Source organism: Stegodyphus dumicola, chromosome 7 (genome assembly GCF_044657685.1).
Source record: "Stegodyphus dumicola isolate Sdum_Otavi_A_Nest chromosome 7, ASM4465768v1".
In the NCBI taxonomy this organism is placed as follows: Eukaryota; Metazoa; Arthropoda; class Arachnida; order Araneae; family Eresidae; genus Stegodyphus; species Stegodyphus dumicola.
Window position 1 is genome coordinate 142857492 of NC_140774.1, and position 25298 is coordinate 142882789.

General features: G+C 33.6%; 1 long non-coding RNA gene across 2 annotated transcripts; it reads left to right on the top strand.

The window, feature by feature from the left end:
• The first annotated feature begins 37 nt into the window (after positions 1-37).
• On the top strand, positions 38-22936 carry LOC118188843 (uncharacterized). Of its 2 annotated transcripts, none has more exons than XR_015042200.1 (2): positions 38-154; positions 22612-22936. It is a non-coding gene; the product is annotated as an uncharacterized LOC118188843 (long non-coding RNA). The 2 variants fall into 2 exon arrangements; XR_004758180.2 differs by lacking the exon at positions 38-154 and adding an exon at positions 10786-10923.
• The last annotated feature ends 2362 nt before the right edge of the window (positions 22937-25298 follow it).

The window sequence follows — 25298 nt, forward strand, 5'->3', positions numbered from 1 at the left end:
TACAACGATATTTTAAAACTGCTTTCTGGCAAAATTCTCTGAAAGGCAAATACTGCGCAGGTACTGATATTCAAGGGTAAGCTACTCATATGATGCATCCTGAAATGACTATATCTGAAAGATGCATCCTGAAATGACTATATCTGAAAGATTGGTAAGTGTAGATTTAAATTTTAAATTATTCCTATTGCCAAGAGAATTTTTTTTTTTATCTTTTCACATTTTTTTTTTGGGGGGGGGGAGAATGAATCGTATACTTTTTCAGAAAATATATTGAATTGGACTAGATTGTTTTCAATAAATTCATTAAAAAGTATTAATTATTTTGAAATGTATCCAAACTGTTAATTAATTGCATTATCTGTGAGTTTAGAAATACATCAAATTATAATGAACTGTAATAATAACATTCTCAGTTTTCTTTTTAAGTCTTAGTAGATTCGCAACACATGGACGCTTACAAAAATAATTTAGTTCTTCGCGATCTGTTAGTAATAAGGATAGATAAAATAGGATCTCAAATAATAGACTTTTGAGCACTATCGGGATGAAAATGCTGTTCGTCTAAAGTACTTTTCAATGTGATGTGTTTCATAATCGAAGTTTATTTTAGCTAGCGTATAAGTGATATTTTTCAAAGCATTCTAGGATCAAATAAGTTTTCTATACAAAAAATTGGAGAAAAAATTGTGTTTAGTATTTAGTGTATATAAAAAAATATATATTTAAATTCCTTTTACTAAGAATTAACATATTCTTAATGTAAGTGATTTTGCTTTATAAGATGTTTAAAAATTTTATAATGATTTACTTATATATTTATTGAAGCACTATTATAAAAGTATATTTTTAATATCAAGAGGATAAATTCAAGCAGACATTCAGTTGTTTGCATATGTACTGTACTAAAATTAGCTTTCAGGCAGCCCTGGCCTCCAGCCAGCTCAATCACATCCAATATTTTCGCATTCCATTTAATATACTTTTGTAATTAGTTTACCTCATTGTATTCTGCTGTTAATCCTTTACATAAAAAGCGATTAATTGCACAAAAATTAAAAAATTAACAATTTCATAAAATATTTATTAAATATTTGATTGGTTAAAAAAAGGGGACGAATTAGCTCGAAAAAGTTTAATTATTGGTTTTTTACATCCATATACACTGCCAGACATAGAAAATGCAAAACCGTGAAAGATTGGGCAGAATGTGATGTCAATTGATACACAAACAGAGCATGCATATGTAAATAAGCGATGTTATCTATAGAAAGATAATTTTATACAGTGCTGAAATGTACAAGGAATCATTACGATGTATGATCACCTCCCGCGGCGATACAAGCTGGAGGTCTACGAAGTACAGATTCGATTAGTGTGTGGATAGAAACCCATATGCTCTGAACCATCCTCTTAAGTTCGTTCTCCGATAATGGCATGCATTGTCCTCCTGGAATATACCTTTTGAAACTGCAGAAAGGAAATGCCCGACAACCGGCTGCAGTATCTCATCAACATATTGCCATGCCGTTAATATGTCTATATGTCTCTGTTTCGTAACAGGGGTCACCTTGCTGTTTTGACTGATGGCACCTCAAACCATTATGCCACGCTGACGAGCGGTGTGGCGTTCAGCAATAGTAGTCGGTTTGGCTCTTATTTCCTCGATGCCTTCAGACTCTTAACTGATGGCTGTCATCAGACAAACAAAACCGAGACTCATCGATGAATATCGCATTGTGCCATTTAAATGTCTTGTATGGCTCGTTGACGACATCATCGTAGTCTTTCGCATCGATGATTTGGTGTTAATGGCAGTCTTCGCAAAGGGCGGCTAGTGTGCATTACAAACTTATTTCGATAGCATGATGTTGCATTTTTTTTTACTTAATGTTTCAGATATTAATAAATCAAAAAATGTTAATATTTCTTTTCATCGACATAAGTTTGTGACACCTGCCGCGAACAGTATTATGGATGAACATTATTCTTATTTGCATCCTTTCCAAATAAAAAAAATAATGTGTGTTAATATTAAAAAAGTAATGTGCATTAAATAATGTATATTGATATTACAATTAAATATAATCGGATTATATTTTCTTGAGAATTTAAAAAAGAAAAAAAAAATTTAAATTATTGAGACATCGAAGAACATATTTAAACATAAAATTAAAGGTAAAATTTTTATGCTTCAAACCTAATTGTTGACAATTTTATATCTATGTGAGATTTATGCAATTGGTCAAAAGTTCTTGAAATTTTGATCGATGGTTTCAGAAAAACCACCCGTGCAAGCAGGATAATTATAGTTTTGAGAAATGATAAAAATATAATTAGTTTCAAATGCTACGAATGCACATTATTTTCTTAACGTTAATAAAGAAATATAAAAATTAATGTATAAGTTAAGGTTTGTAATATGGATTATAATATATTTAAACGATATTGCATACATAATCATCATAATTTTAATTGATTTTTATGGATTCAAATTTTATTACAGTTAAGAAATTTCTGACATTAGAAACACAACAATCGGCCATTTCACACAGATACAGTATCTATGTAATATATTAAAACTTCTTGAAATTATAATCAATCATTTCAGGTAACTCATGCACGCTAACAAGAATAATTTAAATTTTTACGAAATCGTAATGGAAAAATAAAATTAACTTGAAGGACATTACTTTCTTAAAACTAATATGCATATATAGTGAAAGAGGTGATCTCTTCAGAACTTCAACGAGAAATTCATACAGCTGCCATTTTTCTTGACGTAGCTAAGGCGTTCGATCGCGTTTGGCTGAGCTGCCTCATTTAAAAGTTAATCACTCTGGGCTCCACAGAACAATCATAATAACATTATATTACTATCTTTCAGATGTACACTTTATCGTTCGTGCCAATAATACATACTCCATAAAAAAAAGATTTATGCTGGCGTCTCACAAGTGTCGTTATTAGCGCCTGTACTTTTCTATTTACGCGGAAGATATTCCACATATTCATGACACAGCACTCACTATGTACGCAGATGATACTGCTGTCCTTATATAAAATGCATACTTGAGTTCTGGCAGAAACACGGGAAAAAGATAATCAATGTAGAAAAAAAAAAATAAAAAATTACAATGACGTACACCAAAACAAAAAAAGAAAAAAAAAAGAACTTCTACTGATGCCTCATCTTTTATGCCTCACATTTTTTTACCTTATGATACTACTGTTTCCTGAGCCAAGGAAATAAAATACTCTGGTGTTATTTTAGGTGCACCACTTAACATGGAAGCCCCACACTAAACACATACTAAGTTTCGAGACGGTAAAATTACACTTAGCCCCCTAATTGCTCAAAACAGCATTTTAGCAATAGACCAAAAACTACTCATTTATAAGACCATATTGCGACCCATCCTAACCTATGCTTTATCAGTCTGGGATTTTCTATGTAACGGCACGTTTTTAAAAATCTAGCAACAGCAAAATATTATTCTCAGGCAAGTAGCAAACTGCCTGAGACGATGCATCAAGATCATCAGAAACGACACATCATACATCATAATGAATGTATGATTCCACAACTAATCGAGGTAATGACCAAACTCTCGAAAAATTCTCAAGTGATATGATCAAAGTCAGTAATCCTACTGTTCTCATCCTGGATTAGAACATCAACTCCGAGGAAAACAGGAAGAGGCCAAAGGCCATTCTACGTAACCAGTCTTAGTTTTTTTTTTTTTTTTTTGTTATGTTACTTAAAAAAATCAAAAGACAAAAAAAAGTTGCATTATTGTTTTGTATGGAAATCTATTCTAAATGTACCTGCTACTTCGCAGAGTTCACTCTGACTTTAGTTTGTACTTAATCTTAGTTCTCTTATCAGAGTAGGCAAGTATTTCTAAAATTTATATCCCCTACCTCCTTCCCTTCTCTACATTTGGCTACCCCTCTAAATTAGCATGGACTGAAAAAAGAATCCCGCTTTCCTTCTAGCACGCTACTGATCATACTTTACCCAATCAGCTGCATCGTCACAGCCAGTAGCTAATTTTCTCCTGCACAACCAATCAGAACGCTTCCTGCTCCAGTCTCAACAACTTTCACGAACTTTCATTCAGTCTCGGACCTCTACCTCAGCACAGCACTCATGTCGGACATTTTCATCTTCTGCCACGACTGTAATCCTGCATCAAAGCCATTAATTACAACCACGTCAACTTCATCTAACTATTGCTTATCAATAGAAATGCCGAAACTTCTTTTCCTGAAATGCAATCAATATTAAAATTGCTGTGCTAGGATAAGGCTCAGCCCAGGCACCCAAGAAAATTAAACGTTACTTCACAGACGGAAGTAATTTACGGATAGTTTAAAGGATTTAATACGAAGAAGTTTCTGAAATGCAAATGTAAGCAAACAATCTGCCTCTTTAAAAGGCAAAAGCATAGAATTATTTTCTACCATAATATTGGTTTCACAGTTAATTTTTTTAAAACGCTTACGAGAAATCGAATTTTAATATAAAAGCATAAACAAAATTTGATTTTGTTGGTCTGTTTAAAGAAACTTGACCTCTTAATAATCTTTAAATAAATCAAGGTACAAATCTTTGCCGCAAGCAGAAATTATATCATTAATACATTGTGCGTACGGCAAAATCCCGTTCCTCAAAATTAACTTTCAATGAAAAATTGCGTTAGTTTATTGCAGATTAAGAAAGTATGTATAATTTAAACAAACTCAAATACTGTTGTAATTAGAAGAAAAGAAAAAACGAAACAAATATTTCAGAAAAAGAACTTTTAGTACTGCTTAATAAGTATGTGAGACAATTTTTTAGAAAGCTTGTAGGGTTTATATTTATTTTAACTAACATTTATTTTAAGTTTAAACTATCTTTCCTGTCAAGCCTTACTTTCCCCTGGAACTGCCAATGCCAGAATATGTAAATTTGAGTAGAACGCGCAAGGATTCAAATTATCAGCGGAAGTATTATGATTTAAATAGAAGGGAAACGAGTTCGGTGTGTGATATTCTTACTTCACGAGCGCGGAGGTAGTTAGCGAGAAATTGAAGAACCCCGCGTTTCGGCCTATGTGCTTGGCGGGAAGTAGTGTTAATCGTTCAAGTGAGCTTCAAGTCTGCTGAATTAGCAGCGGTATTGTAAAACGCGGTGAGTTAGATATTTTAGAGAGCCTCGTAGTTAGAGTCTTGTCTTTAGTTTCTTTTCAGGATATTATTTTTATTTGACCGCCGAGTTGGCGTAGTCTGTGAGCGTCAAGAGCACGCAATTGTAATTTTTACGTTGAATAAAAAGGGACTTAAACCCTTCACAAGACTCTGTGTTTTATCCAGTTTTCACAGTCACCCCTTGGTTGCGTGCAAGTTGGAGGCGCGCAACGTTACAAGCTGATGATTTTTGCATGGAAAGGTTTGATTGACTCAAATGTTTAAAAGTTTCGTTTAAGGAACGCTAAAGTTTCCAATGCTTCTCATAATGTATTGGACGATTATTTAGTTTTATTTTCAATCGATGGAAATCCTTTAAAACTGCTGATAATTTCTGCCCGGATCTGATGTCATCAAGCAATCAATATTGATGAATGAAATTGACCCAAATGTGGCTGAAAATTCTAGCGTTAGACAAATTAGATAGAGAGAATTACGACAGCGCTTATATGCGAAATCGTTTTCCGCATATCCGCGCTTGGGAAGGATTTACTAAATATCCATGGTGACTTCAGGTAATACATCCTACCTGGGTAAAAGAGTATCGTGATTTTATCACGAGTGACTAGAATTGTTGTTTGATTAGATAACTTATTTTTCCAGTAGTTTCAAACATAAAGTCACATAAGTCTGGTCAGCTATTGATTTAAATTTCTAAAAAGACATCGTGCAGGCTCATTCATGGGTGCTTTACGATGGTGTGAAACATGCTGCGTTAGAATATTAGTACGCTGAAGACTAACTGTCTTGACACAGATTATTCGTTCTCGAAGAATTGCGCAATCTTTTCATCACGTAAAGATGGTAGAATTAACTAAGAATGGTAGAATTAATCGCTAAATTTATTCTACTATTTTTACGCGATTTCTAGGTACTAAACAATACTAATTTCTAGGTACTGTACGGGCCCCATTTATACCCTATTGAGCATACAAGATCATTACGCTTGCATATACTTTCTGAGAGAACATGTCCAATTCAAACCACTAATACTAGAACAATAAATCGCAGGTAGAAATAAAAAACATTTATAGCACTGTAAAGTTAACACCACTAATTCTTAATAAGGCCATACTTTTGCATATACTTACATTTTTGTGAATATTATTTACTGTATATTTTTTATTAATTATTCATTAAGATATGTATTGTTTGTTTATTGTGGCAGCTGTAAGGCTGCTATCACACATCCATTTGTTTCGAACGAACAACAGTTTCAAAAATTTTTTCTATTTGCTTTAACACTGAAAGAAAGACATATGATTTATTTATTTCTTTCGCAAAAGAATGTAAGTTCTTCGTGTTGAACTTACAGTTCATTACATTCATATCAGGATTGAATCGCCAATCATCAACCATCATTTGGAATCCAGAACAAGTTTTCCATTCATATGGTAACTCCAAAGTGATCCGTGATGATTTGCTGTTTTGTGTCATGAGACAAAGCAGAAAAATTGTATTCAACTGCTGTTCTTACGAAATGCTTTGAATGTTTGATACAAGCTTTACAGACTTTATGATTTGCAACTTATTGTATTGGATGTTAAAACCACGTGCAGCGAGTGATTGTGCGTCTAGCTTTATTAAAATCAACTTATAGCGTTTTCTTTTAGATATAATAAATGTCACGAAATGACAATCTTCTATTAGGTTAACGTGATCAGGAGCCAACAGAAATATATTAATATAGTCATTGGAAATGGCTGTCTTAAAGTCTTTCTCAAAAATTTCAATATTTTGTTAATATAATAAAGAAATTTTAATTTTGTGTCTTTCAGATATTTTGGAAGAATTATTTCTGGAGGAGAAGCATTTCATTATCGTCTAATGAATTAATATCTGTGCTTTTTATTTTTGTCGCATGCTATGTTTGTACCATGCTTGTCAACTTTAGATAAAGTACTGAAATGACTCAGATAAGAAATTAGTGCTTATCTTTTATTTGAGTATTTATTTTCACAACCTCATTTACTCTGAAACCAGGTTCATTCTTTTCGTGATTTCATGATTTTAGAAAGGTAATATAATTTTCCTACTTCCTTGGCAATGCGAATCAGAAAATAATTCAATTCAGGCATTCTTTTATTTTTATTTTTACAATATTCTCAGTTATTTCCTCTTTTTTTTTTTTTTTTTTTTTTTTTTGTGAGTACTTTTCAATATAACCTAATTTTTTCTTTTTCTCCCTTGTTTTTTTTTTATTTTTGTAGATACATAAAGCACAGACAAAAAGTGTATCTTAAGTTTATAATAATTAGAAAAGGAAAGTTTGTTAAGGTAAATGCTAGAATAATTTGTAAAGATTTAAGATTGACCTAGGCATAAAATAAGTGAAACTTGTGAAAGTATTTCAATGATAACTGTAACAGAAGTTGAATATATTTTGAACATAGGAGATAGCAAATTGACAATTTCCTCAATTATTTCTGTATCATCTAAAGATTACACTTTTGAATTAATATTTATGAACGCGATTACTAACAAGAAAGTCTTAGCAGTTCTCCTAAGTTTAGCTTGGTTTTTCCAATTATTCTTTTTTTTTAACTGTTATTTGAAAGAACTATTACCAGCTTCTCAGAACCGTCCGAAGTTTGGAACTTTGAGAGGAAGGAATTTCCACAGTACTTTCTCCGAACCCAAAGAACCTGATGAATGTCATCGGGAGTTTTTACAAGATTTTGTAAACTTTTCAGTTCCGTATAAACTCCTTTGAAGTTGGATGCATTATAAGTGAAAATTACGGAACTTTTGCATCGTCGTGCAAAAAACCATTTCAAAGTTGCAATTAAAGCTCCAATTGTTAAACGAGACACTACCTAAAAATATACGCCTTACTTAGACATACAAATGAACATTGTTATATATATATATATTTTATAAAATACTCTTTCTTTGCCTTCTACACTTAACATGAAAGGGCCTACGTGGGTTTTTGGAACAAAATGAAGTGGCTTTACAAATATTTTAAAACTCGATTACCCGAAAAGATGATAGATAAGAAATTAGACTTCCATGGAAAGATGAGAATGTGACTTTAAGTGACAACTTTAAGAATGAACTTGAACTTTTATGCATAATATAAAGAAGTGACATACAGTCAGCTTAAAGATGAAATCATAGAAAAGATCGATCCTGATATTTCATCTGGGAAACGAACCTATTATCTTCTTCACCGTGCTGTCGTCCGTGATGATCATAATTCGGGAAAACTTTGATTTGTTTGTGACGCTTCTTCAAAGGGAAAAGATAATGAATCTCTAAATGACCATCTACTTCAAGGACCAAATCTTCCTGAACATTTGAAAGTTTTAATAAATATTCGACTTCATCAAATTGCATTTACGTCAGATATTCAGAAGATGTTTTTACAAATTTATGTTGCTACTGAAGACCGGGATTCAATGCGATTTTTGTAGATTGAATGAGAATTTAAGTTTGAGCAATCCGAGAATTTAGTTTATCATATGTGTCGTGTAATTTTTGGAACTAAACCAAGTGCATTTTTGCTGAGCATTTGCTTTAAACATCATTTAAAGAAATTTGAAAACATCTATCCCAGAACTGTAGAAATGTTAGAAAACTTCATGTATGATGACGACTTTATTTGTGTATCAGATGTGGAACAGGAAGCTGCACAAATGTATCATGAATAGCAATGATATAATGAAAGCGGTATCAAAGACCAAATGGAATATAAACAAATTAATTACGTAATTATGCCTTCCCGTCCAGGGATCGCATTACATGGAATGGCATCCAATTCGACGGAAAGGACTATTTCCTAAACTACCATCACCCTCAGACGGTCCTTATACTGTCTTAAACAGGCTGAACGACGTAGTAGTTCGGATACCTAAATCGTCCAAACCTAAAATTCGATTCTTTACGATAGGGTAGCCCTTACTACGTGGCAGTGCGCGGTCCCCATTGTGTCTATATAATACAAGTTGTATACTAAGATCATGGCCCTGTATGTATGTATTTGTAAATTCATGCATTTATTTATTTATTCAATTTTTGATTTTTTATAGTTATTTATTCAAATTGTTATTCTAATAGTCGATTGATTTTCCTTAATTGTAATTATGGCTCCTTGTGCAGTACTTGTATTGCCCGGGAGGTGCAGTCCTTGGGAAGGTGGCAATGTTACGATCGTTATATGTATGTAAATAATTTTAGTGAAGCAATTTTTAAAATTGTAGTATCTTTTGTATAACATGAAAAGTCTTAAAATTCGAAGCTCTGCCGGAAAAATAAGATTACAGAGACAAATCTTTTTAACATTGAGGTAAGCTATCTAAATCTTGCTAAATTGGCGAGATATCACCAAGCTGGAGATGTTTTTTGTTATTCTTCTTAGTCGCCAAATTTTCCAAGAAATCACCAAAAGTTGCCAGACCTGGCGACCATTTGCAACATTTTGGTCCGGTCCTTGTGTAACTGTAACTGATAGTGTATTTGATCCCTATATGTAACTGGAATCGTATACGGCCCTTATATGTAACTTTACTCGTATATACTCGTACATATATGCCCTCCAGTAATTTCGAGAAATTGAAGATACTAGAGATTCCTAGGCGGCCGGTGAGAAATTGTATAAGACCGAAGATAGCGTCAGTTTCCAGTTTTTAGTTCTGTTAGATCTTTGTGTGAGCTTCGCTCTTTACATTACGTTGTGTGTGACGTTCTTATTAGTTCGAAGTTTAACTATTGGTTGTGGTCTGTGATACTGAGAAGAGCTGTAGATGTACTTTCGCAAAAAGTTCAAGAACTGCAAAGGTGGGAAAACTGTTGGGAAAAATATTTATCAAGCTATCATCGATTCTGCGTGCATTCAACCCATTACAAATCCAGCCTTTTACCTCAATGTTAAATAGATTTACCCCTGTAATGACCCCTGTACCCTGTTAAATAGACTGTACACTTATTTTTTTTGGCACAGCTTCGTTTCTTCAGATTTTTCCTGTTACATTATATAAAAGGTACTATAATTTTAAACATTACTTCATTAAAATTATTTAAATGTATGCAAAACTGTTAACAATGTACATAGGTATGTAGACAAGTATGCATACAAAATCCATTTATATGTTGATATAAATGGATTTATAACTTAATTATATTTTTATAAGTTAATGTTTATATTCAAAATTTACATGTACAGAAAATGTTCAGATGCATGTATAAAAAGAACTTTTTTTCAGCTTGAATTTGCGTGTGTGAAAATGTTATGTAACGACTGCAAACGTGAGCTTTATTTGTTGTAATGCATGTGTCTTATTGCGTTTACTGTCCTTCATTTATTTCAGAAATGTGTTTTAGACCTTTATTTCAAATGTGTCATTTACGGAGATTTATTTCTCATTACGAATGTCTCAAATTGACTTTCTTGTACCCAAATGTATACACAATGGAATGCTTTCGTGATATAAATTTAACCTTGGTATAATAATAATAGGGTTACGAAGCACGCGAAATTTATTCAGACAGAAATTTTTCCTTCATAAGAATTTTTTTTTTCAAGGAAAATGATAGAATGATGTCACATCTTTTGTAACGATTTATTTTGACAGTAGTCACGCATCGAAAATTGCGCTTGTATAAAAGGCCGAATAATATAAGCAGCGGCAATTAAAAATTCGACTCGTTTGAAAAGTACCCTGGAAAACTACAATGATGAGTAGAGTAGTAAGTATATTTCATTGTAAACATTTTCCAACAACTATTGATAGGATACATGTGAAATTTGTTATTCGAACATCATTATCAAAACATGAACATTACTGTCTTTTAAATGCCGGGAAATTCTACTTTTCCTTAACGAAGATGTTAAAAAAAATCTTAGAATTTTTTTTTTTTCTCTGTAAAATCAAAGATTAAATGCTGTAAAAATGGTAAATTATTTCTCGTCCTTGATAATTATTTCTGTGTTAACAATTTTATTATATTCCATGAATATCTAATATGCTACAATATTCTTCTAATATATTGTCGCATGACAATTTGGTCTTGTCTTTTGAGACATATGGAGTATTATTTTAAAAACACTTCGAAATTTAACTCTGAATACCAGATGTATCATCATTATTCAACGGTCAAATGAATCATATTTAGTTACTTCTTAGTTAATAAAACCAAATAATGTGAAACATATTACAGTATTTCAAAGGAGACCTTTATATTTAAAAATTATATTTAATAAGCGTTTTTAAGGAGGCTATATATATATTTTTTAAACTTTGCATGAGTTTTAACCATTGCATGCTTTCTTGATGCTTTTCAAAAGGAATCATTTATGTAAACACTATTAGATAAATATATGAGAAATTTTAGTGCGGAGAAATTATCGCAAGGCAAAATATCATCGTACAGAATAAATAAACTTCACTGAGATTTTGAATGTCCTACTAATTTGTATTTTCTGGATAGGGTTGAGTTGGAATGAAAATCAAAGGGAATTAAAAAAACTAAAAGAAAATTAATTGTAATGAATTGTAATTAAAATTAATTGAAAATCAATTGTAAGTAAATATTATTACATTCCTACACATGTCATTTAAAAAGTATGTAATTTCAAAATTCATGATTTGTTTTTAATTTATAGAGGATATGCGAATTTTTTTGTGACGTCTATATAAAACAGAAACTTTATTTCTATGAATTATTTTAATGAATTCTTAGTTCTGATTATGTGGAATATTTCTATGCAAAATAGCCCACCAGCGGCCGAGCGGTAAAGTCGCTGAACGCTGGTAGTTCGGTCCGAGGTTCGAATTCCGCGAACGGGCTGGCAGCATGGGTGTTTTCGTGGTTTTCCCCATGTGTAACGTGTATACGAGCCAGTTTCCCTTAGAAAGTCCTCCACGAAAGGCATCTCTCCTCTTAGGCAGATAGCCTTAGTGTGCTTTGCCATAATTAAATACAATACAATCTATGCAAAATAATACAAATAAATGTAAAACTGCTAAAAACACATTGTGCTACCAGAGATAAATTTTGAATGGAAAATAACTTTTCACATGAGTCATACAAACAAATTATCCAAGTCTGGGACTCTCTTTTAACCTGTATTTTCATAATTTATGAAGAATTAGTAAAATGGAAAGTTTATTTTTCTGTTACATTTTCCTTGACTACCTAAAACTATTTTCAGTTTTACATTTCTATTTATTTCTAGATGCCCTTCTTTGCATTTTATGTATCCTTATTATTTGTTAATTTTTTTCTTTTGTTTATCCGTAACAGTTAGTAATTATGACCAAACTAATTTTAAATTTTAGCGTTAAAACAGCAATATAAGCGTTTACAATGCTTCAAACAGTTCATGAAAGCTTTTCAAATTTGATACAATTAGATTATAAAAATAAGATATCTAGATATCGAGCAAAAAATACCCTTGGGTGCAAAATTAAGAGAATTTGCACATTCTATTAAATTTCTGAAACACTAATGGGTAGATTTAATGGAATTCGGTATGAATATTCATTTATAATAAAGAAAGAGATGTACCATACAAAATCCCTTTTATGTACGCATGATTATCAGTAAAATTGATAGTGTAGGGATGTCCAAGATCCATGATGGGATCCAGAACTGAAAATGAGTCTATTATGGGCTATAGTCACCGCTCAACAGCCAGACAGGTCGCTCAGCGAGGTGGCATACTGGGCAGAAGGCAGTTGAGAAGATCCTCCAGCAGTCAATCTCACGCCTGCAGAAGGACAGCTTTTAACTCAGGGACGATTTTAAGAGGGGGATTCTGAGACGAAATTGTCTTCTGAAGAGCATTCTGTATAAATTTACAGAGAAACACGCTCTAGTTAGCTCTATAGTGATAAGGTTAGGGAATCTGACTGGCCAATCCATTCAGCGAATATCTTCATTTTCCAGTTATCATCGACCAGCTGAGAATTATCTGTTGTCGTCCCTTAACAGAAATCCAGGACAAACTGCGCGTCTGAAAAGTTGATAATTAGGCTCTAAGATTTTCTCTCTATATCTCATAGCAGTCAAGGTATCTTTGTCAAACACATACAGTGATGTGTGCGGCTGTTCAACATTATACTTTCCCAAACCTTCACCATCATAATGATAATTTTACCTAATACGTCAGGGATTGGTATCGTGTTCCTCCCTCTCCCCAGATACAGGTACGCCAAGAATCAGTATTTAGGCTGAATCTCGACTCATCTGTAGAAAGCATAATGCTCTGCTAAACGCGAGCTGTTGTATGCTACAGATCGCAAACAGAGTGTCTTGGGCGTACAGCCCTATCTCATGAAGCCTTTGGGCAACTATAGAGTATGAAACTCGGATTCCAGTGTCAGCACAGATTATGCGAAAGCTGTGAAATTGTAGCAGTACCGTGCCGCCGCACTGAAAGTACCAAATATCGATCCTCATTTGTAGTTGTTTATCTTGGTGGACGTCGTCCATGTCTTCTGGATATGGATCCTGTGCCCTGAAACTGTTTCCACAAATTGCAGATGACGCTGGACGTTATATTGAACTCTGCAGCCACCTGTGTTTGTGATTGGCCTGCCTCCAACCTACCGATAGTTCTCAATTCATCCACTCGTCATCCATGCGTTCATGACAACTCATTTTACCAGATACTTTATAAAAATTAGCCATTTAGGGGAATGTCGTGAAGGAGTACGAGCACATAAATCACCAAAACCCATCGTGCATTTATATCCTTTCCACAATCATAGCTCTGCAGACACGCACATGTACGCTTACGTCTGAATATTTGCTTAATTATTCCTTCAGCCTTATTAGTACGTTTAGTTCAACGCATTCCGTAAAAATAGATATAATTTGCGAATTACCTTCATTTTGCACAAGAGTGTGTTTGTGAATGGGATTTTTAACACTCCATGAAAATATATGCAGCGACTCGCATTTGTTTTCGGAAACTTTTGCTTTTGAGTTTCATTTGAAAATATCATTACTATATGTTAGCCAAATGGCTTCATTTTTCTTTCACATAATAGGGAAGCTATGATTTAATTGTAACATTTTTTGGAAGTTCATATTTTTAAATGTATTTACGACTCTTTGATTATAACCGCGTTCTTTATGATATAACTATTCATTCATCATAAGCACAAAACAAACATTTTGTTGATCGTAGAGCAAAAAGTATTTTATCCAACTATTCGTCTCCTACAATTTACCTCGGACTTCGGGTAAATTGCAAAAGACCTGGGCCAAATAATAACAATAAAAAGAACAATATTAAAAAAAATTGGCGATTTATTACCTAGTAGAGTGAAAAACAAAGAAATTATTTAACCAACCAACATACCAGTCTGTCTTTACCAAAACTGTAATTAACACAAATAAATGCTAGATTGCTTCCTCTCACAAATTTAAATTCCGCCAGGGTTTAATTTGTAAAATCAGAAGTACTAGAGCCCTATAGGAGACCGTCAGGAAATATGAACTAAAATAAATAAATAACTGATGAAGTAGTAAAGTAATTGATAACTAAAACAACAGTTACAACAATTAATTAATTAAAACTAAAATTCACCAAAACATGAAGAAATAAATGAACATTTTTAGTAAATTATTAAATTAATGTAAACAGTTAAATTGGAAAGCCATTAGGTTAATTGGAAAAGCCGCACAAATGAAAAATTAACAACCGCCTTCGCCGGGAATCGAACCACGGACCTCTGGAATACCGGCCCAGCGTGCAGAACCACTATACCACGAAAGCACGCTAGAAAAGCGGGAGAAATACCTTATACACTGCCCCTTTTAAAAGACGACTGGAATTTTTAGAGTACCCAATCGCCAAATCTTGGGTGTGGAGAAATCATCATCCAACACCCTTTTAGTTCGGGCGCCACTGTAGAGACATTAGATATTTTTTTGGAAGCAAAGAAATACACAAACAGACATTCTTCTTCATGTATACAGATTTTGTAAAACTTAGAAATATTTTATTCATAAACTCTACGATTTGAAAGCGAGCAGTATCAACACTTTTCGAAATAAAGTATTTTTATTTCCAACTCCACTGTGTTGCCACTCGAAAAAATGAGTGCGAAAATCAGTGTTTTCAGAGTTTTTAATTAATATCTCGCTGCTTAAAGTTGTACGAAGATGGGAACAGTAAAAATGGCTTCCCACAAGGCTTTAGAATCGGGAATAAAGTATTTAATGTTTGAAAATGCTATTTTTATTTCATTGTAAAACTTAGATATTTTTTATTAACAAATTCTACGATTCGAAAGCGAGCAGTGGCAATGCTTTTCAAAATAAAGCAGATTTTTATCTCTAGCGTGAGAGACTGTTGTCATTCGAGAAAATGAGGGCGAAAATTAACATTTTTTGAGTTTTTAATGAATATCTCTGACATTAGCTTTATTTTTATTTATTTATTTATTTATTGAAAAAAAAGTGGGCGTCGGCCTTTCCCAGGACCCAGAAAAGATTTGGTGACGATAGCTATAGTAGTGACTGAGTTAATCGTGAACAAACAAACACACAGACATTCTTCTTTATATATATATAATTTACATAATTTTATACAAGAGATAAATACTTAGTTTCACAGCATTTTATCTAGGAAAAAATCGTTACTAATGGATTGTTTGCAAGCGTTCATTTATGAACAGTTTCTAACAATTCTTGAAATTATTTCACCAGTGCTGTACTCCTAATTTTAATACTTGAAGGGCTTCCCTTATATCAGCAATCATACGAAATTCATCGATTTCATTTTATGTTCTTCATAAATTTTATTATATGGTGTACGTGGATTTGTTTAAGAAAGTCATTAGCAGTTATGTTTTGTCTAAAGAAAAGATCGCTCTGATCTGAAGAAGATATCTGTTTGATCGCTATCTAAATCAACATTTATTCAAAATCAGCGCCAAATTAAACCCCGAAATGTTGATTACAATTTTTTTTCATCAACCGACGGAACTTCAACAATTAGATAACAGTATACGCATGATAGCATTAACTACGATTACATTACGTGTGCCCTTGAATAATTTCTGACATGTATGTGGAAAGCCTTGCTTTTCTAGTTATAACAAATCCCCGAAACGGTTTAAGTTTTAAAATTCTGCATTGTAGAATATGAAGTTTATACAGTACAGCCTTCTTAAGACGTGGCCATCCATTGTCTCAGATGTTGTATAGAAGTGATTTGATAAAAGAACATGACTATCTATGACATTCAGTATTGCAATTTATTACTCGGCACTTTCAGAAGATCCTTTATGCGGAGTATTCGCCATGAGATGTTCATTACATTTGAAAAGTACATCCTTTGTTAGATAAGTTCCAGGACAATTTTTTTTTTAAAATTTCTGAGCTTGCTGTACTAAAAAGGAACAAATGTTGTTTTTATGTTACCTGGTATGTATTCTTACTTGACACGACCTACTATAGCACAAAACGATGCAAACGTGCAGCGTGTAAGGCAGTTATTGCAAGAAGACCGTCGTGCAACTGTGCGTATGATATCAAGAAAAACTGAATTTGAATCATGATGTGTGTCATAAGGGAAGATTCAGGGAAACAGAAACTTAATGCAAGAATTGTCTCTCACAGCTCACACACTAACAGATGAACAGAAAGGGGAAAGACGAAGAATTTCTGCTAGACTATTAGAAAGAACTAGATCCCACATTTGTGTCAAAGATATTGTGAGTTTTTTCTTGTCTCCTGGAGTGAAAAGGTGACTGAAAGGAAAGCTTCATCAAGATTATTGCAGACATTCAACGGGCTGTCACAAATGAGCTTGCAAGTATCGCAGTTGAAGATTTCTCTGCTTGCTTCCAATACCTCCAGAAACGTTGGCAGTTGTGTATAGATAGCCAAGGGGGCTACTTTGATAGCAGCTAGGATAATTACTTGGTTAATACAATATTCTATTTTTCACAACTTTTGTCCTGGAACTTTTCTGACAAAGGATGTAGTTTCACAGTATTCAGTTCTTGAGCATGTATTCAAATATATTTTTATAAAAAAAAAAAATCGTTTTAGAAAGTTTCCCAGTTTATGAAACTAATAGTGTCACTATATAAATTATTTTACAATACACTAAGTGCTATTAGTAAACATACACACTCCATAAAGAAATGCATGTTAAGCCTTTACAACAACCTGATCTTACGGAGCTGAAATTTATTTCATAGTGCAAATTAGTAATTTATACACTGAAATTTACCAACTCAGATTACTAGTACACTTAATGCATAAATAAATACTCTTTAAAGAATCGGCTTTTGATAAATACACTCATGTCCATAAATTAAGGATAATGCAAAATCAGGCAAAGGCAGAGTTAGAAGCAAAACAAATTTGACTTATTTGTAAAGCTTATTTATTAAAAAAAAGGTAAAGAGCAAAAAAAGATGCTACATGTTTGATATTATTAAAAAAAATTAGCGATTTTTTCTCCCTGGAGCAAATTACAAAAAAAAAAAAAAAAAAAAAAAAAAAAAAAAAAAAAGCCTATTTACAAAAAACCAATATTACATGGTTGGTATGATTGTTAATACATTGTATGTCTCCCAGACGATGCAATACAGTCCGTATAACGCCTAGACATGCTGAGTATCAAATTATTAGTCTGATCTTGGGGGATATTACACCACTCAAAAAGCAATGCTCTCCGAAGTTCCGGTAGACATGTAGGAGGAGGTTGACGGGCTGCACCTCGTCGGCCAAGCATGTCCCACACGTGCTCTACTGGATTCAAGTCCGGTGAGAATGCTGGCCAGTCCATACGGGTGATATCCTCCGATTGAAGGCATTCGCTTACGATGTTTGCACGGTGAGGACGGGTGTTGTCATCCATAAACACAAATTGTGCGCCCATGGCGTCCCGAAACAAACGTATATGTTGTTCCAGAATGACGTCCCGATAGATTTGGCTTGTCATGGTTCCAATTTGAACATGCACGTCAGTTCTGGAACCCAGAATAATTCCACCCCAAACGAGCACTCCTGCACCACCGTAACGGTGTCGTTCAATGATGTTTTCTTGGTGGTGACGGTGACCTGGAGCTCTCCATATGAAAGTCCGACGAGAATCAGACTGCAAGCTAAACCTGAACTTGTCGGAAAACATCACACAAGCCCACTGTTGCGGTGTCCACAATGCATGCTCTCTACTCCAGGCTAACTGCAGGCGATAGTGAGTTGCAGTAAGTGGAAAGCATCTGACAGGTCTACGAGCATATAGACCAATCTGCCCCAAGCGTCTGTACACGGTCTACCTTGAAATGGTCGTACCAGTAGCTGAAGAGAGCTGACGAGACAGGTCTGAGGCTGTGCTCTGCCTGTTTCTTTTGGCAGTAACTGCCAAATACCGGTCCTCATTCGACGTTGTAACTTTGGGGCGACCTGTGCTGTAACGTCTACTCACATTACCATCATCTTGGAATCGTTGCCAAAGCCTCGAGATGACACTCTGGACAATTCCAAGTTCGTCTGAAACTTCCAGTTGGGTGCGCCCACATTCCAGACGGCCGATAATTCTACCACGTAAAAAAATCATCCAAATGCGTCCTTTGTGTCATAACTATTCGGTTATTGCACTGAAATGCTTATAAAGCGCCTGCGAACAATTTTACTTCTTTGCCTGTATTCCTTATATATCACTCTCTTACACTCTCGCCATTGTGACGTACCATCGGTGTCATCTGGTTACTTCCTGAAATTTGCATATGATTCTTGAAGATGTGTGTAGCGATTTTACAGGTGATATATTTATTTTAGAGTTCGATTTCCGCATGACTCCGAATTATCTTTAATTTATGGACATAAGTGTATTAATATAAGGAATTATAATTTCATTTTATAAAAGAAAATAATTATGATGTCAATAAAAAGTAGTATAAACGTATCTATACTCAAACGTATGCCTGTGCATTGAAAATGTGAAAGCCCCGAATTTGCGACAGTTAAAAATATAGGTGTATGGCAAAATATAATAAATATAAAATTTTTTAAACACAGATATATTTTTATATAAAACTAACTACTAAGCAAATAATGACATTTAGCATTTGAAACTAGTTCATAGAAGAGTACGGTAGGAGAATCTTTAGAGTACAGAAGAAACAAATCTACCTTCAATTTACATTGCAGGTGGCTACGCAATTAATATATCAAACACATTTTTCCTGTAGGCATTTCTTTATCACTCATTTCATATTTCATTCGAAATTCCAAATTCGTATGCCGTATTTTTTAGTTTACCCCCCTTTTTTACTATTTATATATTTCGAAAATCAAGAGGAGAAAATTATGCGAATAACTGAGTTTCCGAAAGACGCTGTTACAGTAAGAACATAACAAATAATAGAAGTCACAGATAAACTGCAAATAAACATCACAATATTATTTCTTTAATAGAAATCTATATTCCAATTAAAGTACATAGTTATATTAACATTACAATATTTCTCTACTAGGATATCTTGACTTCTCTGCAGCTTGAATCTCGCTCTCGTTCTGCTCTATTGCTTCTACTGCTCCTTAAGCCTGAAATCATCCATAAATAGTTAGAATAGGTGAATGTGCAACTGAATCAACAAAATCGTAGACTGGATGTCAGTTCATGTTTGCTTCGCTGTGATAAGTCTATTATTGTATTAGAATGGCATAAAGTTCAGCAGTTGGAAAGAAAAGGTTCGGCATGACCTTCACAGGTAGTTTGCAAAGGTTTCTCTTTGGTAGTAAGACGAAAAAATCACAAGTACACGAATAAATTTTAAAACTTAGGGCTGGTAATTTTCTGAACGCATTGAGAGAAAGTGCGAAATTGATGGAATACTTTAAAATTATCAGAACCTGACACTAAAAGCCTAGAGGGAAAAATACGAGAGGAAATGCGGTGATAATTTAAGCTGGTGAATAAGGGAGTTAGATATTAATTTTCCAGTAAAATTTTTCCTTACTTTATTTGATCTATGAGAGTTTTACACTGATATGCATCTCACGTGACATAGCTTGAAATACTCTTATCATTTTTTTTTTTTTTTTAAATTTTTGCATGAGGAAACCACCCAAAAGAAATAAACATTTCAAATTCTTTTCATGAATAAGAAAATTATCAGAGATGAAGTGTTTGCAATTGTACTGTACATTACAGGGTTTTTACGCTAATTAACAAATTTTTATGACTTAAAACCTTTACTGTGCTTTACTTGTCTTTTCCATCAATTTGCAAATTAGAAGATAGAGTATTTCAGTAGAGAATTTTGTAAATGTTTTGAAATTGGTAGCCTCGCAGCAGTTTACATCCTATAGCTAACTCTGGCAGTTTATTCCAGTTTTAGTAATTTTTGATAGCTGATTTTAAAAACACGACATTTAAAAATATTGAGCCAACGTAAATAAATAATGTGGAGTCTTTGATAAGCTAGTTTCATTTGAATTTCAACTTATATTATTTTAAATACTCGAAAGGAAGTTATTTGTACACACAAGTAAGGCTTTCTGTTCAATTTAAAGATTTAACATTAAGGTTATTTTAGCCTTCTCAGGACTTGGTCGTATAAATTTAGACGGAGCTATAATTCACTTGTTAGTCTGATGGAATTTGAAGTGTATAAATTTAAACTTCTACACAACTAAGACCCTAAAACAGGAATATTTTTTATACCAAGCTGAAAGAAGTATTATATCCTGATGGCATTATCTGTTACTATGAACGACGCAAGTTTAAATTCGTGGTTATTTTGAGACTAGGAGTTCCATGGTATACAGATGGCAGGCAAACTAGATGCTAGCGATCCGAAGAAAACTCTTGGTAGAGTTCGCATATACATGTAGACATCTTTTTTAGCAGATAGTATCAGGTGCACACAGACTAAGGAGAAAAGGGAGCAAAAGTATTAGTCCCTTAGGTGAGAATGTGAGATATTTTGCACGTGTAGTAAACGGTATTCACCTCTGGACTCCTTTGTTCTTGATATCTCGTCCAGGACTCCAGAATATTGTTCCTCTTTTTTTTATATAGCAAAGCTTCGAATCACACTCTGGTACGCAAAGGGAACAAAACAGCCAAAGGTTCAATGCATACAGTTTTGGAAAAACGAGAACAATATTCTCTGGAGTGATTCGCAAGATGCAGAACTTAAAGTAAAAATCACAATTATATAACTACTCATTTGGTTCAACTAAGAACTTTTACAATAATTTTTTTTATCTCATAAGAATGTAATCCATTTACCAGAGACAATAACTCTCTACCTTAGACAGAAAAGGGTGACAGTTAAATTAATTTGAAAATGACAAAATTAAGTAAATGGAAACATTAAATTAACGCAGAATTATTGCAGATTAAATACCATGAATGATTCGGTAACAGAGGAACAGCCCTTCTTATGTAAACATCTGGTAACATGCGGAAACCTGTGTAATGGAACTTGTGCAAAAATCTAGTGAAATTACAATATTATTTAATTTTTGATTAATTTAAGAAATACTATAAATTAAATAAATTACGAATGTCAATAAGCTAAGATTTCACAAATTGCAAATTAGTTAATGTAACAAGGAAACAAGTTACACAATACTTTGAAGGTTCCATTCCCAATTTGATTAACGTTTTAAATTCCACCTCTTTCCGCACGGATCGTTTCGTAGATTCATTTTGTCTCCAAAACATAGTGCTAACTGTTTGTTTTAGCAATTTATTATGTACTCAAAGCTGAAAGCAGTCGTGCAGCAATTTCGAAATATCCCGGTGATTGTTAAAGTCTGTATCGAATTTTCCCTTTCCTTTCATATTAGTTACCGAACCTTACCAGTGGCCGAGTGGTTAAGACTACTGAATGCTGGGAGATCGATCCCAGGGTAACGTACTGGCTGCATGGTTGTTTTTCGTGGGTTTTTTCAAATGTAACATAATTACAAACCAGTCTACTTCAGAAAGTTCTCTACGAAGCCACCCCTCCTTCTATTCAGACAGCCTTTGTATGCTCTGCCGTATTCTAATCTAACCTAACCTCGTCAGTTACGAAAGGAGAGAGACTATTTGATTTTTTAAAGTTATGTATATGACAACCATCTTATTTAAAACGCAGTTAATGTACTATTTGTTTATTTCATATTTAAATATTCATATGTGCTACCCAAAGTATACAGTAGGTGGGTAAGTTATAATAATATGATACTACATAAGCTACATGTTTCTATTAAAATGGTTCCCTGAATTTTTTATGAAGTTTTTATTTTACTTACATTGAAATTAAAATTTTAAGATTTCTTTAAAATTATTTTTATTTTTATGAAGTATTTTTGTGCTCACTTTGAAAGTATAATTTTTAATTATATTTATTCTTGTACAATTATTAATATTTTTGGTTGCTTATTTTCTTTTCTTCTTTACAGATTATTGTTGCTGTGCTTTGTTTAGCAGCTCTCTTCTGCATTACTGCGGCACTGCCCCAAATGGGTGGAGCTGGTGCAAACGCAGGTTTCGGATTTGGATTTAATGCAGGATTAGGCGGAGGTGCAGGTGGAATGGGTGGTATGCCTGGAATGGGTGGTATGCCTGGAATGGGAGGTTTTGGAAGAAGGAAATAAATATCTCGAATTAAAGATATGTGTATGAATATCATGACTGCTTTTAAACTGACAACAAGCAACAACAGCAAACCATTTAGCATTAATATTGTAAAAACTCATACAATAAAAGCCAAATTTTAGAAATGCAGTTTATTTGAATTTTCTATCTATCCCTTTTACTTTGAGACTTACAATTGTTAATTTAGACCAAATAAGAAATTTACATAAAAGCTCCTCTTTCGTATTTAATTGTATTTTACAAATTGTACTTAGTCGCATTTTACAAATTTTAGCATACCCGGCTTCATTTTAACTAAATGGTAAGTCTACAGACAAATACAAACAATATAAGGTTATATAATAATAATAAAAATATGTAATGAGTAATAAAATAATAATAAAAATAAGTACATATCTATAAATATAAATCTTCAGACAAAACAAGTTATAATTACACGAGTACAAACAGATTTATATCTTCTTACTTAGACTGTCTTTTTAAAAAATTGATTAATCTCCACATGTGTTTTATATCATGCTAGTAAAACTTTTTTTATTATTTCCAATGGCTAGACAAAATGTTACAAAGAACTAAAATCTTACAAACAGAGGTTACAAACAATAGAACTAAGATTACAAAGATCGAAGTCATTGCCTAAGGAGCGCTTGCGCCTTTCAGTATCTCGACTTTCTGTAAGACCACAAAGAGCCCCACATCGAAGAAGGTGCTCCCTATCCATTTCTTCTCCAGAATCACTCACAAAGTGGGCAAATAGGATTGCTCGAAATGCTTATGCAGTGCAGATGGGCGGCAAGTAGTGATGGGCAACTTCGGTACTTTCTTGTACCCGGTACGAGAGTAAGACAAGTACCCGGTACAAAATACCCGTTACTCAAGTAACCGTTACTTTGAAAAGTACCGAAAACCGATTTCAAGTACCGAGTATCCAAGTATCGATTTGAAGTACCGAAGTAACGAAATACCGGAGTACCCTAGTAACGATTTGGAGTACCAAAGTACCCTAGTAACGATTTGGAGTACCGAAGTGCCCTAGTAACGATTTGAAGTACCGAAATACGCAGCTAACGATTTTGCGCAATGAAGGAACTCTGCCACGTCACCACGTGTTTGATTTTATCTGTACGGAGTAAGATTTTGAATATCAGAAAACAAGTCAACTTCGCAAGTTGTCTGAGGAGCAGGCCATTCATGGACACAAGAAGCGCATATTACCATTTCGCAAATACAACCAGATACTACTGTCCTCGTACCGTCCGAAATACCGAGAAGAGACGCATATTTTCGTTACAAAGTAGCCAATACCGAAAAGCACCCGTTTCGGTACAGAAGTAACGAATACCGAAAAGTGCCGGTTCGGTACAGAAGTAACGAATACCGAAAAGTACCCGTTTCGGTACTGACGTAACGGGTACTTGGATGTACCGATTTTCATTACCCGTTACAAAATACCCGGTTCGGTAGTACCGACTCATCACTAGCGGCAAGCCAATCATGTCCTGCAGACAGACGAAAAGCCGCAACTGCATTGCGTCTTGGACTACCGGGAATAAGAGGAGGCCTTAGCATTCTCCAACTTTTTAAAGCTGGTACGAGTCCGAAGATCTCGTAAGATATTAGAAGTAAATAAACTTTTTAAAAATAGTCTTTCAATAAGTTTAATCCTCCAATAAGAAATGGCTGTATTAAGATGTTGCTGTAAGCTGGCACCTCTTTTTGCAAGGAAGTCTGCTTGTTCATTTCCCCAAAGGACACAATGGCAAAGCAGCACCCATTGGAGAAAGATTTTTTTTCCCTTTTAAAGTGAAAGTTCTCAGGAATTCATGAAATTGCAAAATTTCAGGGTTTAATGGTTGTTCAACAGAGCTAATTGATTGAATGGCTACGTAAGATTCAGTGCTAGTAAAACTAAAATAATAATATTTCCTTTCGGTCAATTGAGAAATAAATCTGTGAAACTATTTAGCCTCATTTCGTATTACTAATCTCTCTATATAATTTATCTCATGCTGGTAAAGTTAAAATAGTATTAGTTCCTTTCAACTGAATAAAACATAAATCTAAGAAATTTATTTGGCCTCATTTCATATGGAAAAAAAAAAAAAAAAAAAAAAAAATCTGACGTGAAATACCGCATAAGTTCCTTTACGACCTATTAAGTTATGCACATTTTTACTGCATTTCATTTAAGCTTATTTCATCGAATTTCATTAGAGATACAGTTCTCATTCAGTTCTCACTTCACGGCATGAAAAAAACACATAAAAATTAAAAACACCTCCATTAAAAATACTAAAGCACAGAAAAACTTAAAACACAAAATAGAGTTTAAAAATCGTTAAGAAAACAATTTTTAAAATTAAGATTAGACTTTCAATCAATTAAAATTAGGCAGAGAGACAGATTTTGTGGTGCAGGAAACGTTTGGTCCCACTCTGCAAAAAGACACTGAAGTTGGTGCAGAAACTGACTGAATTAAATATACTACTAA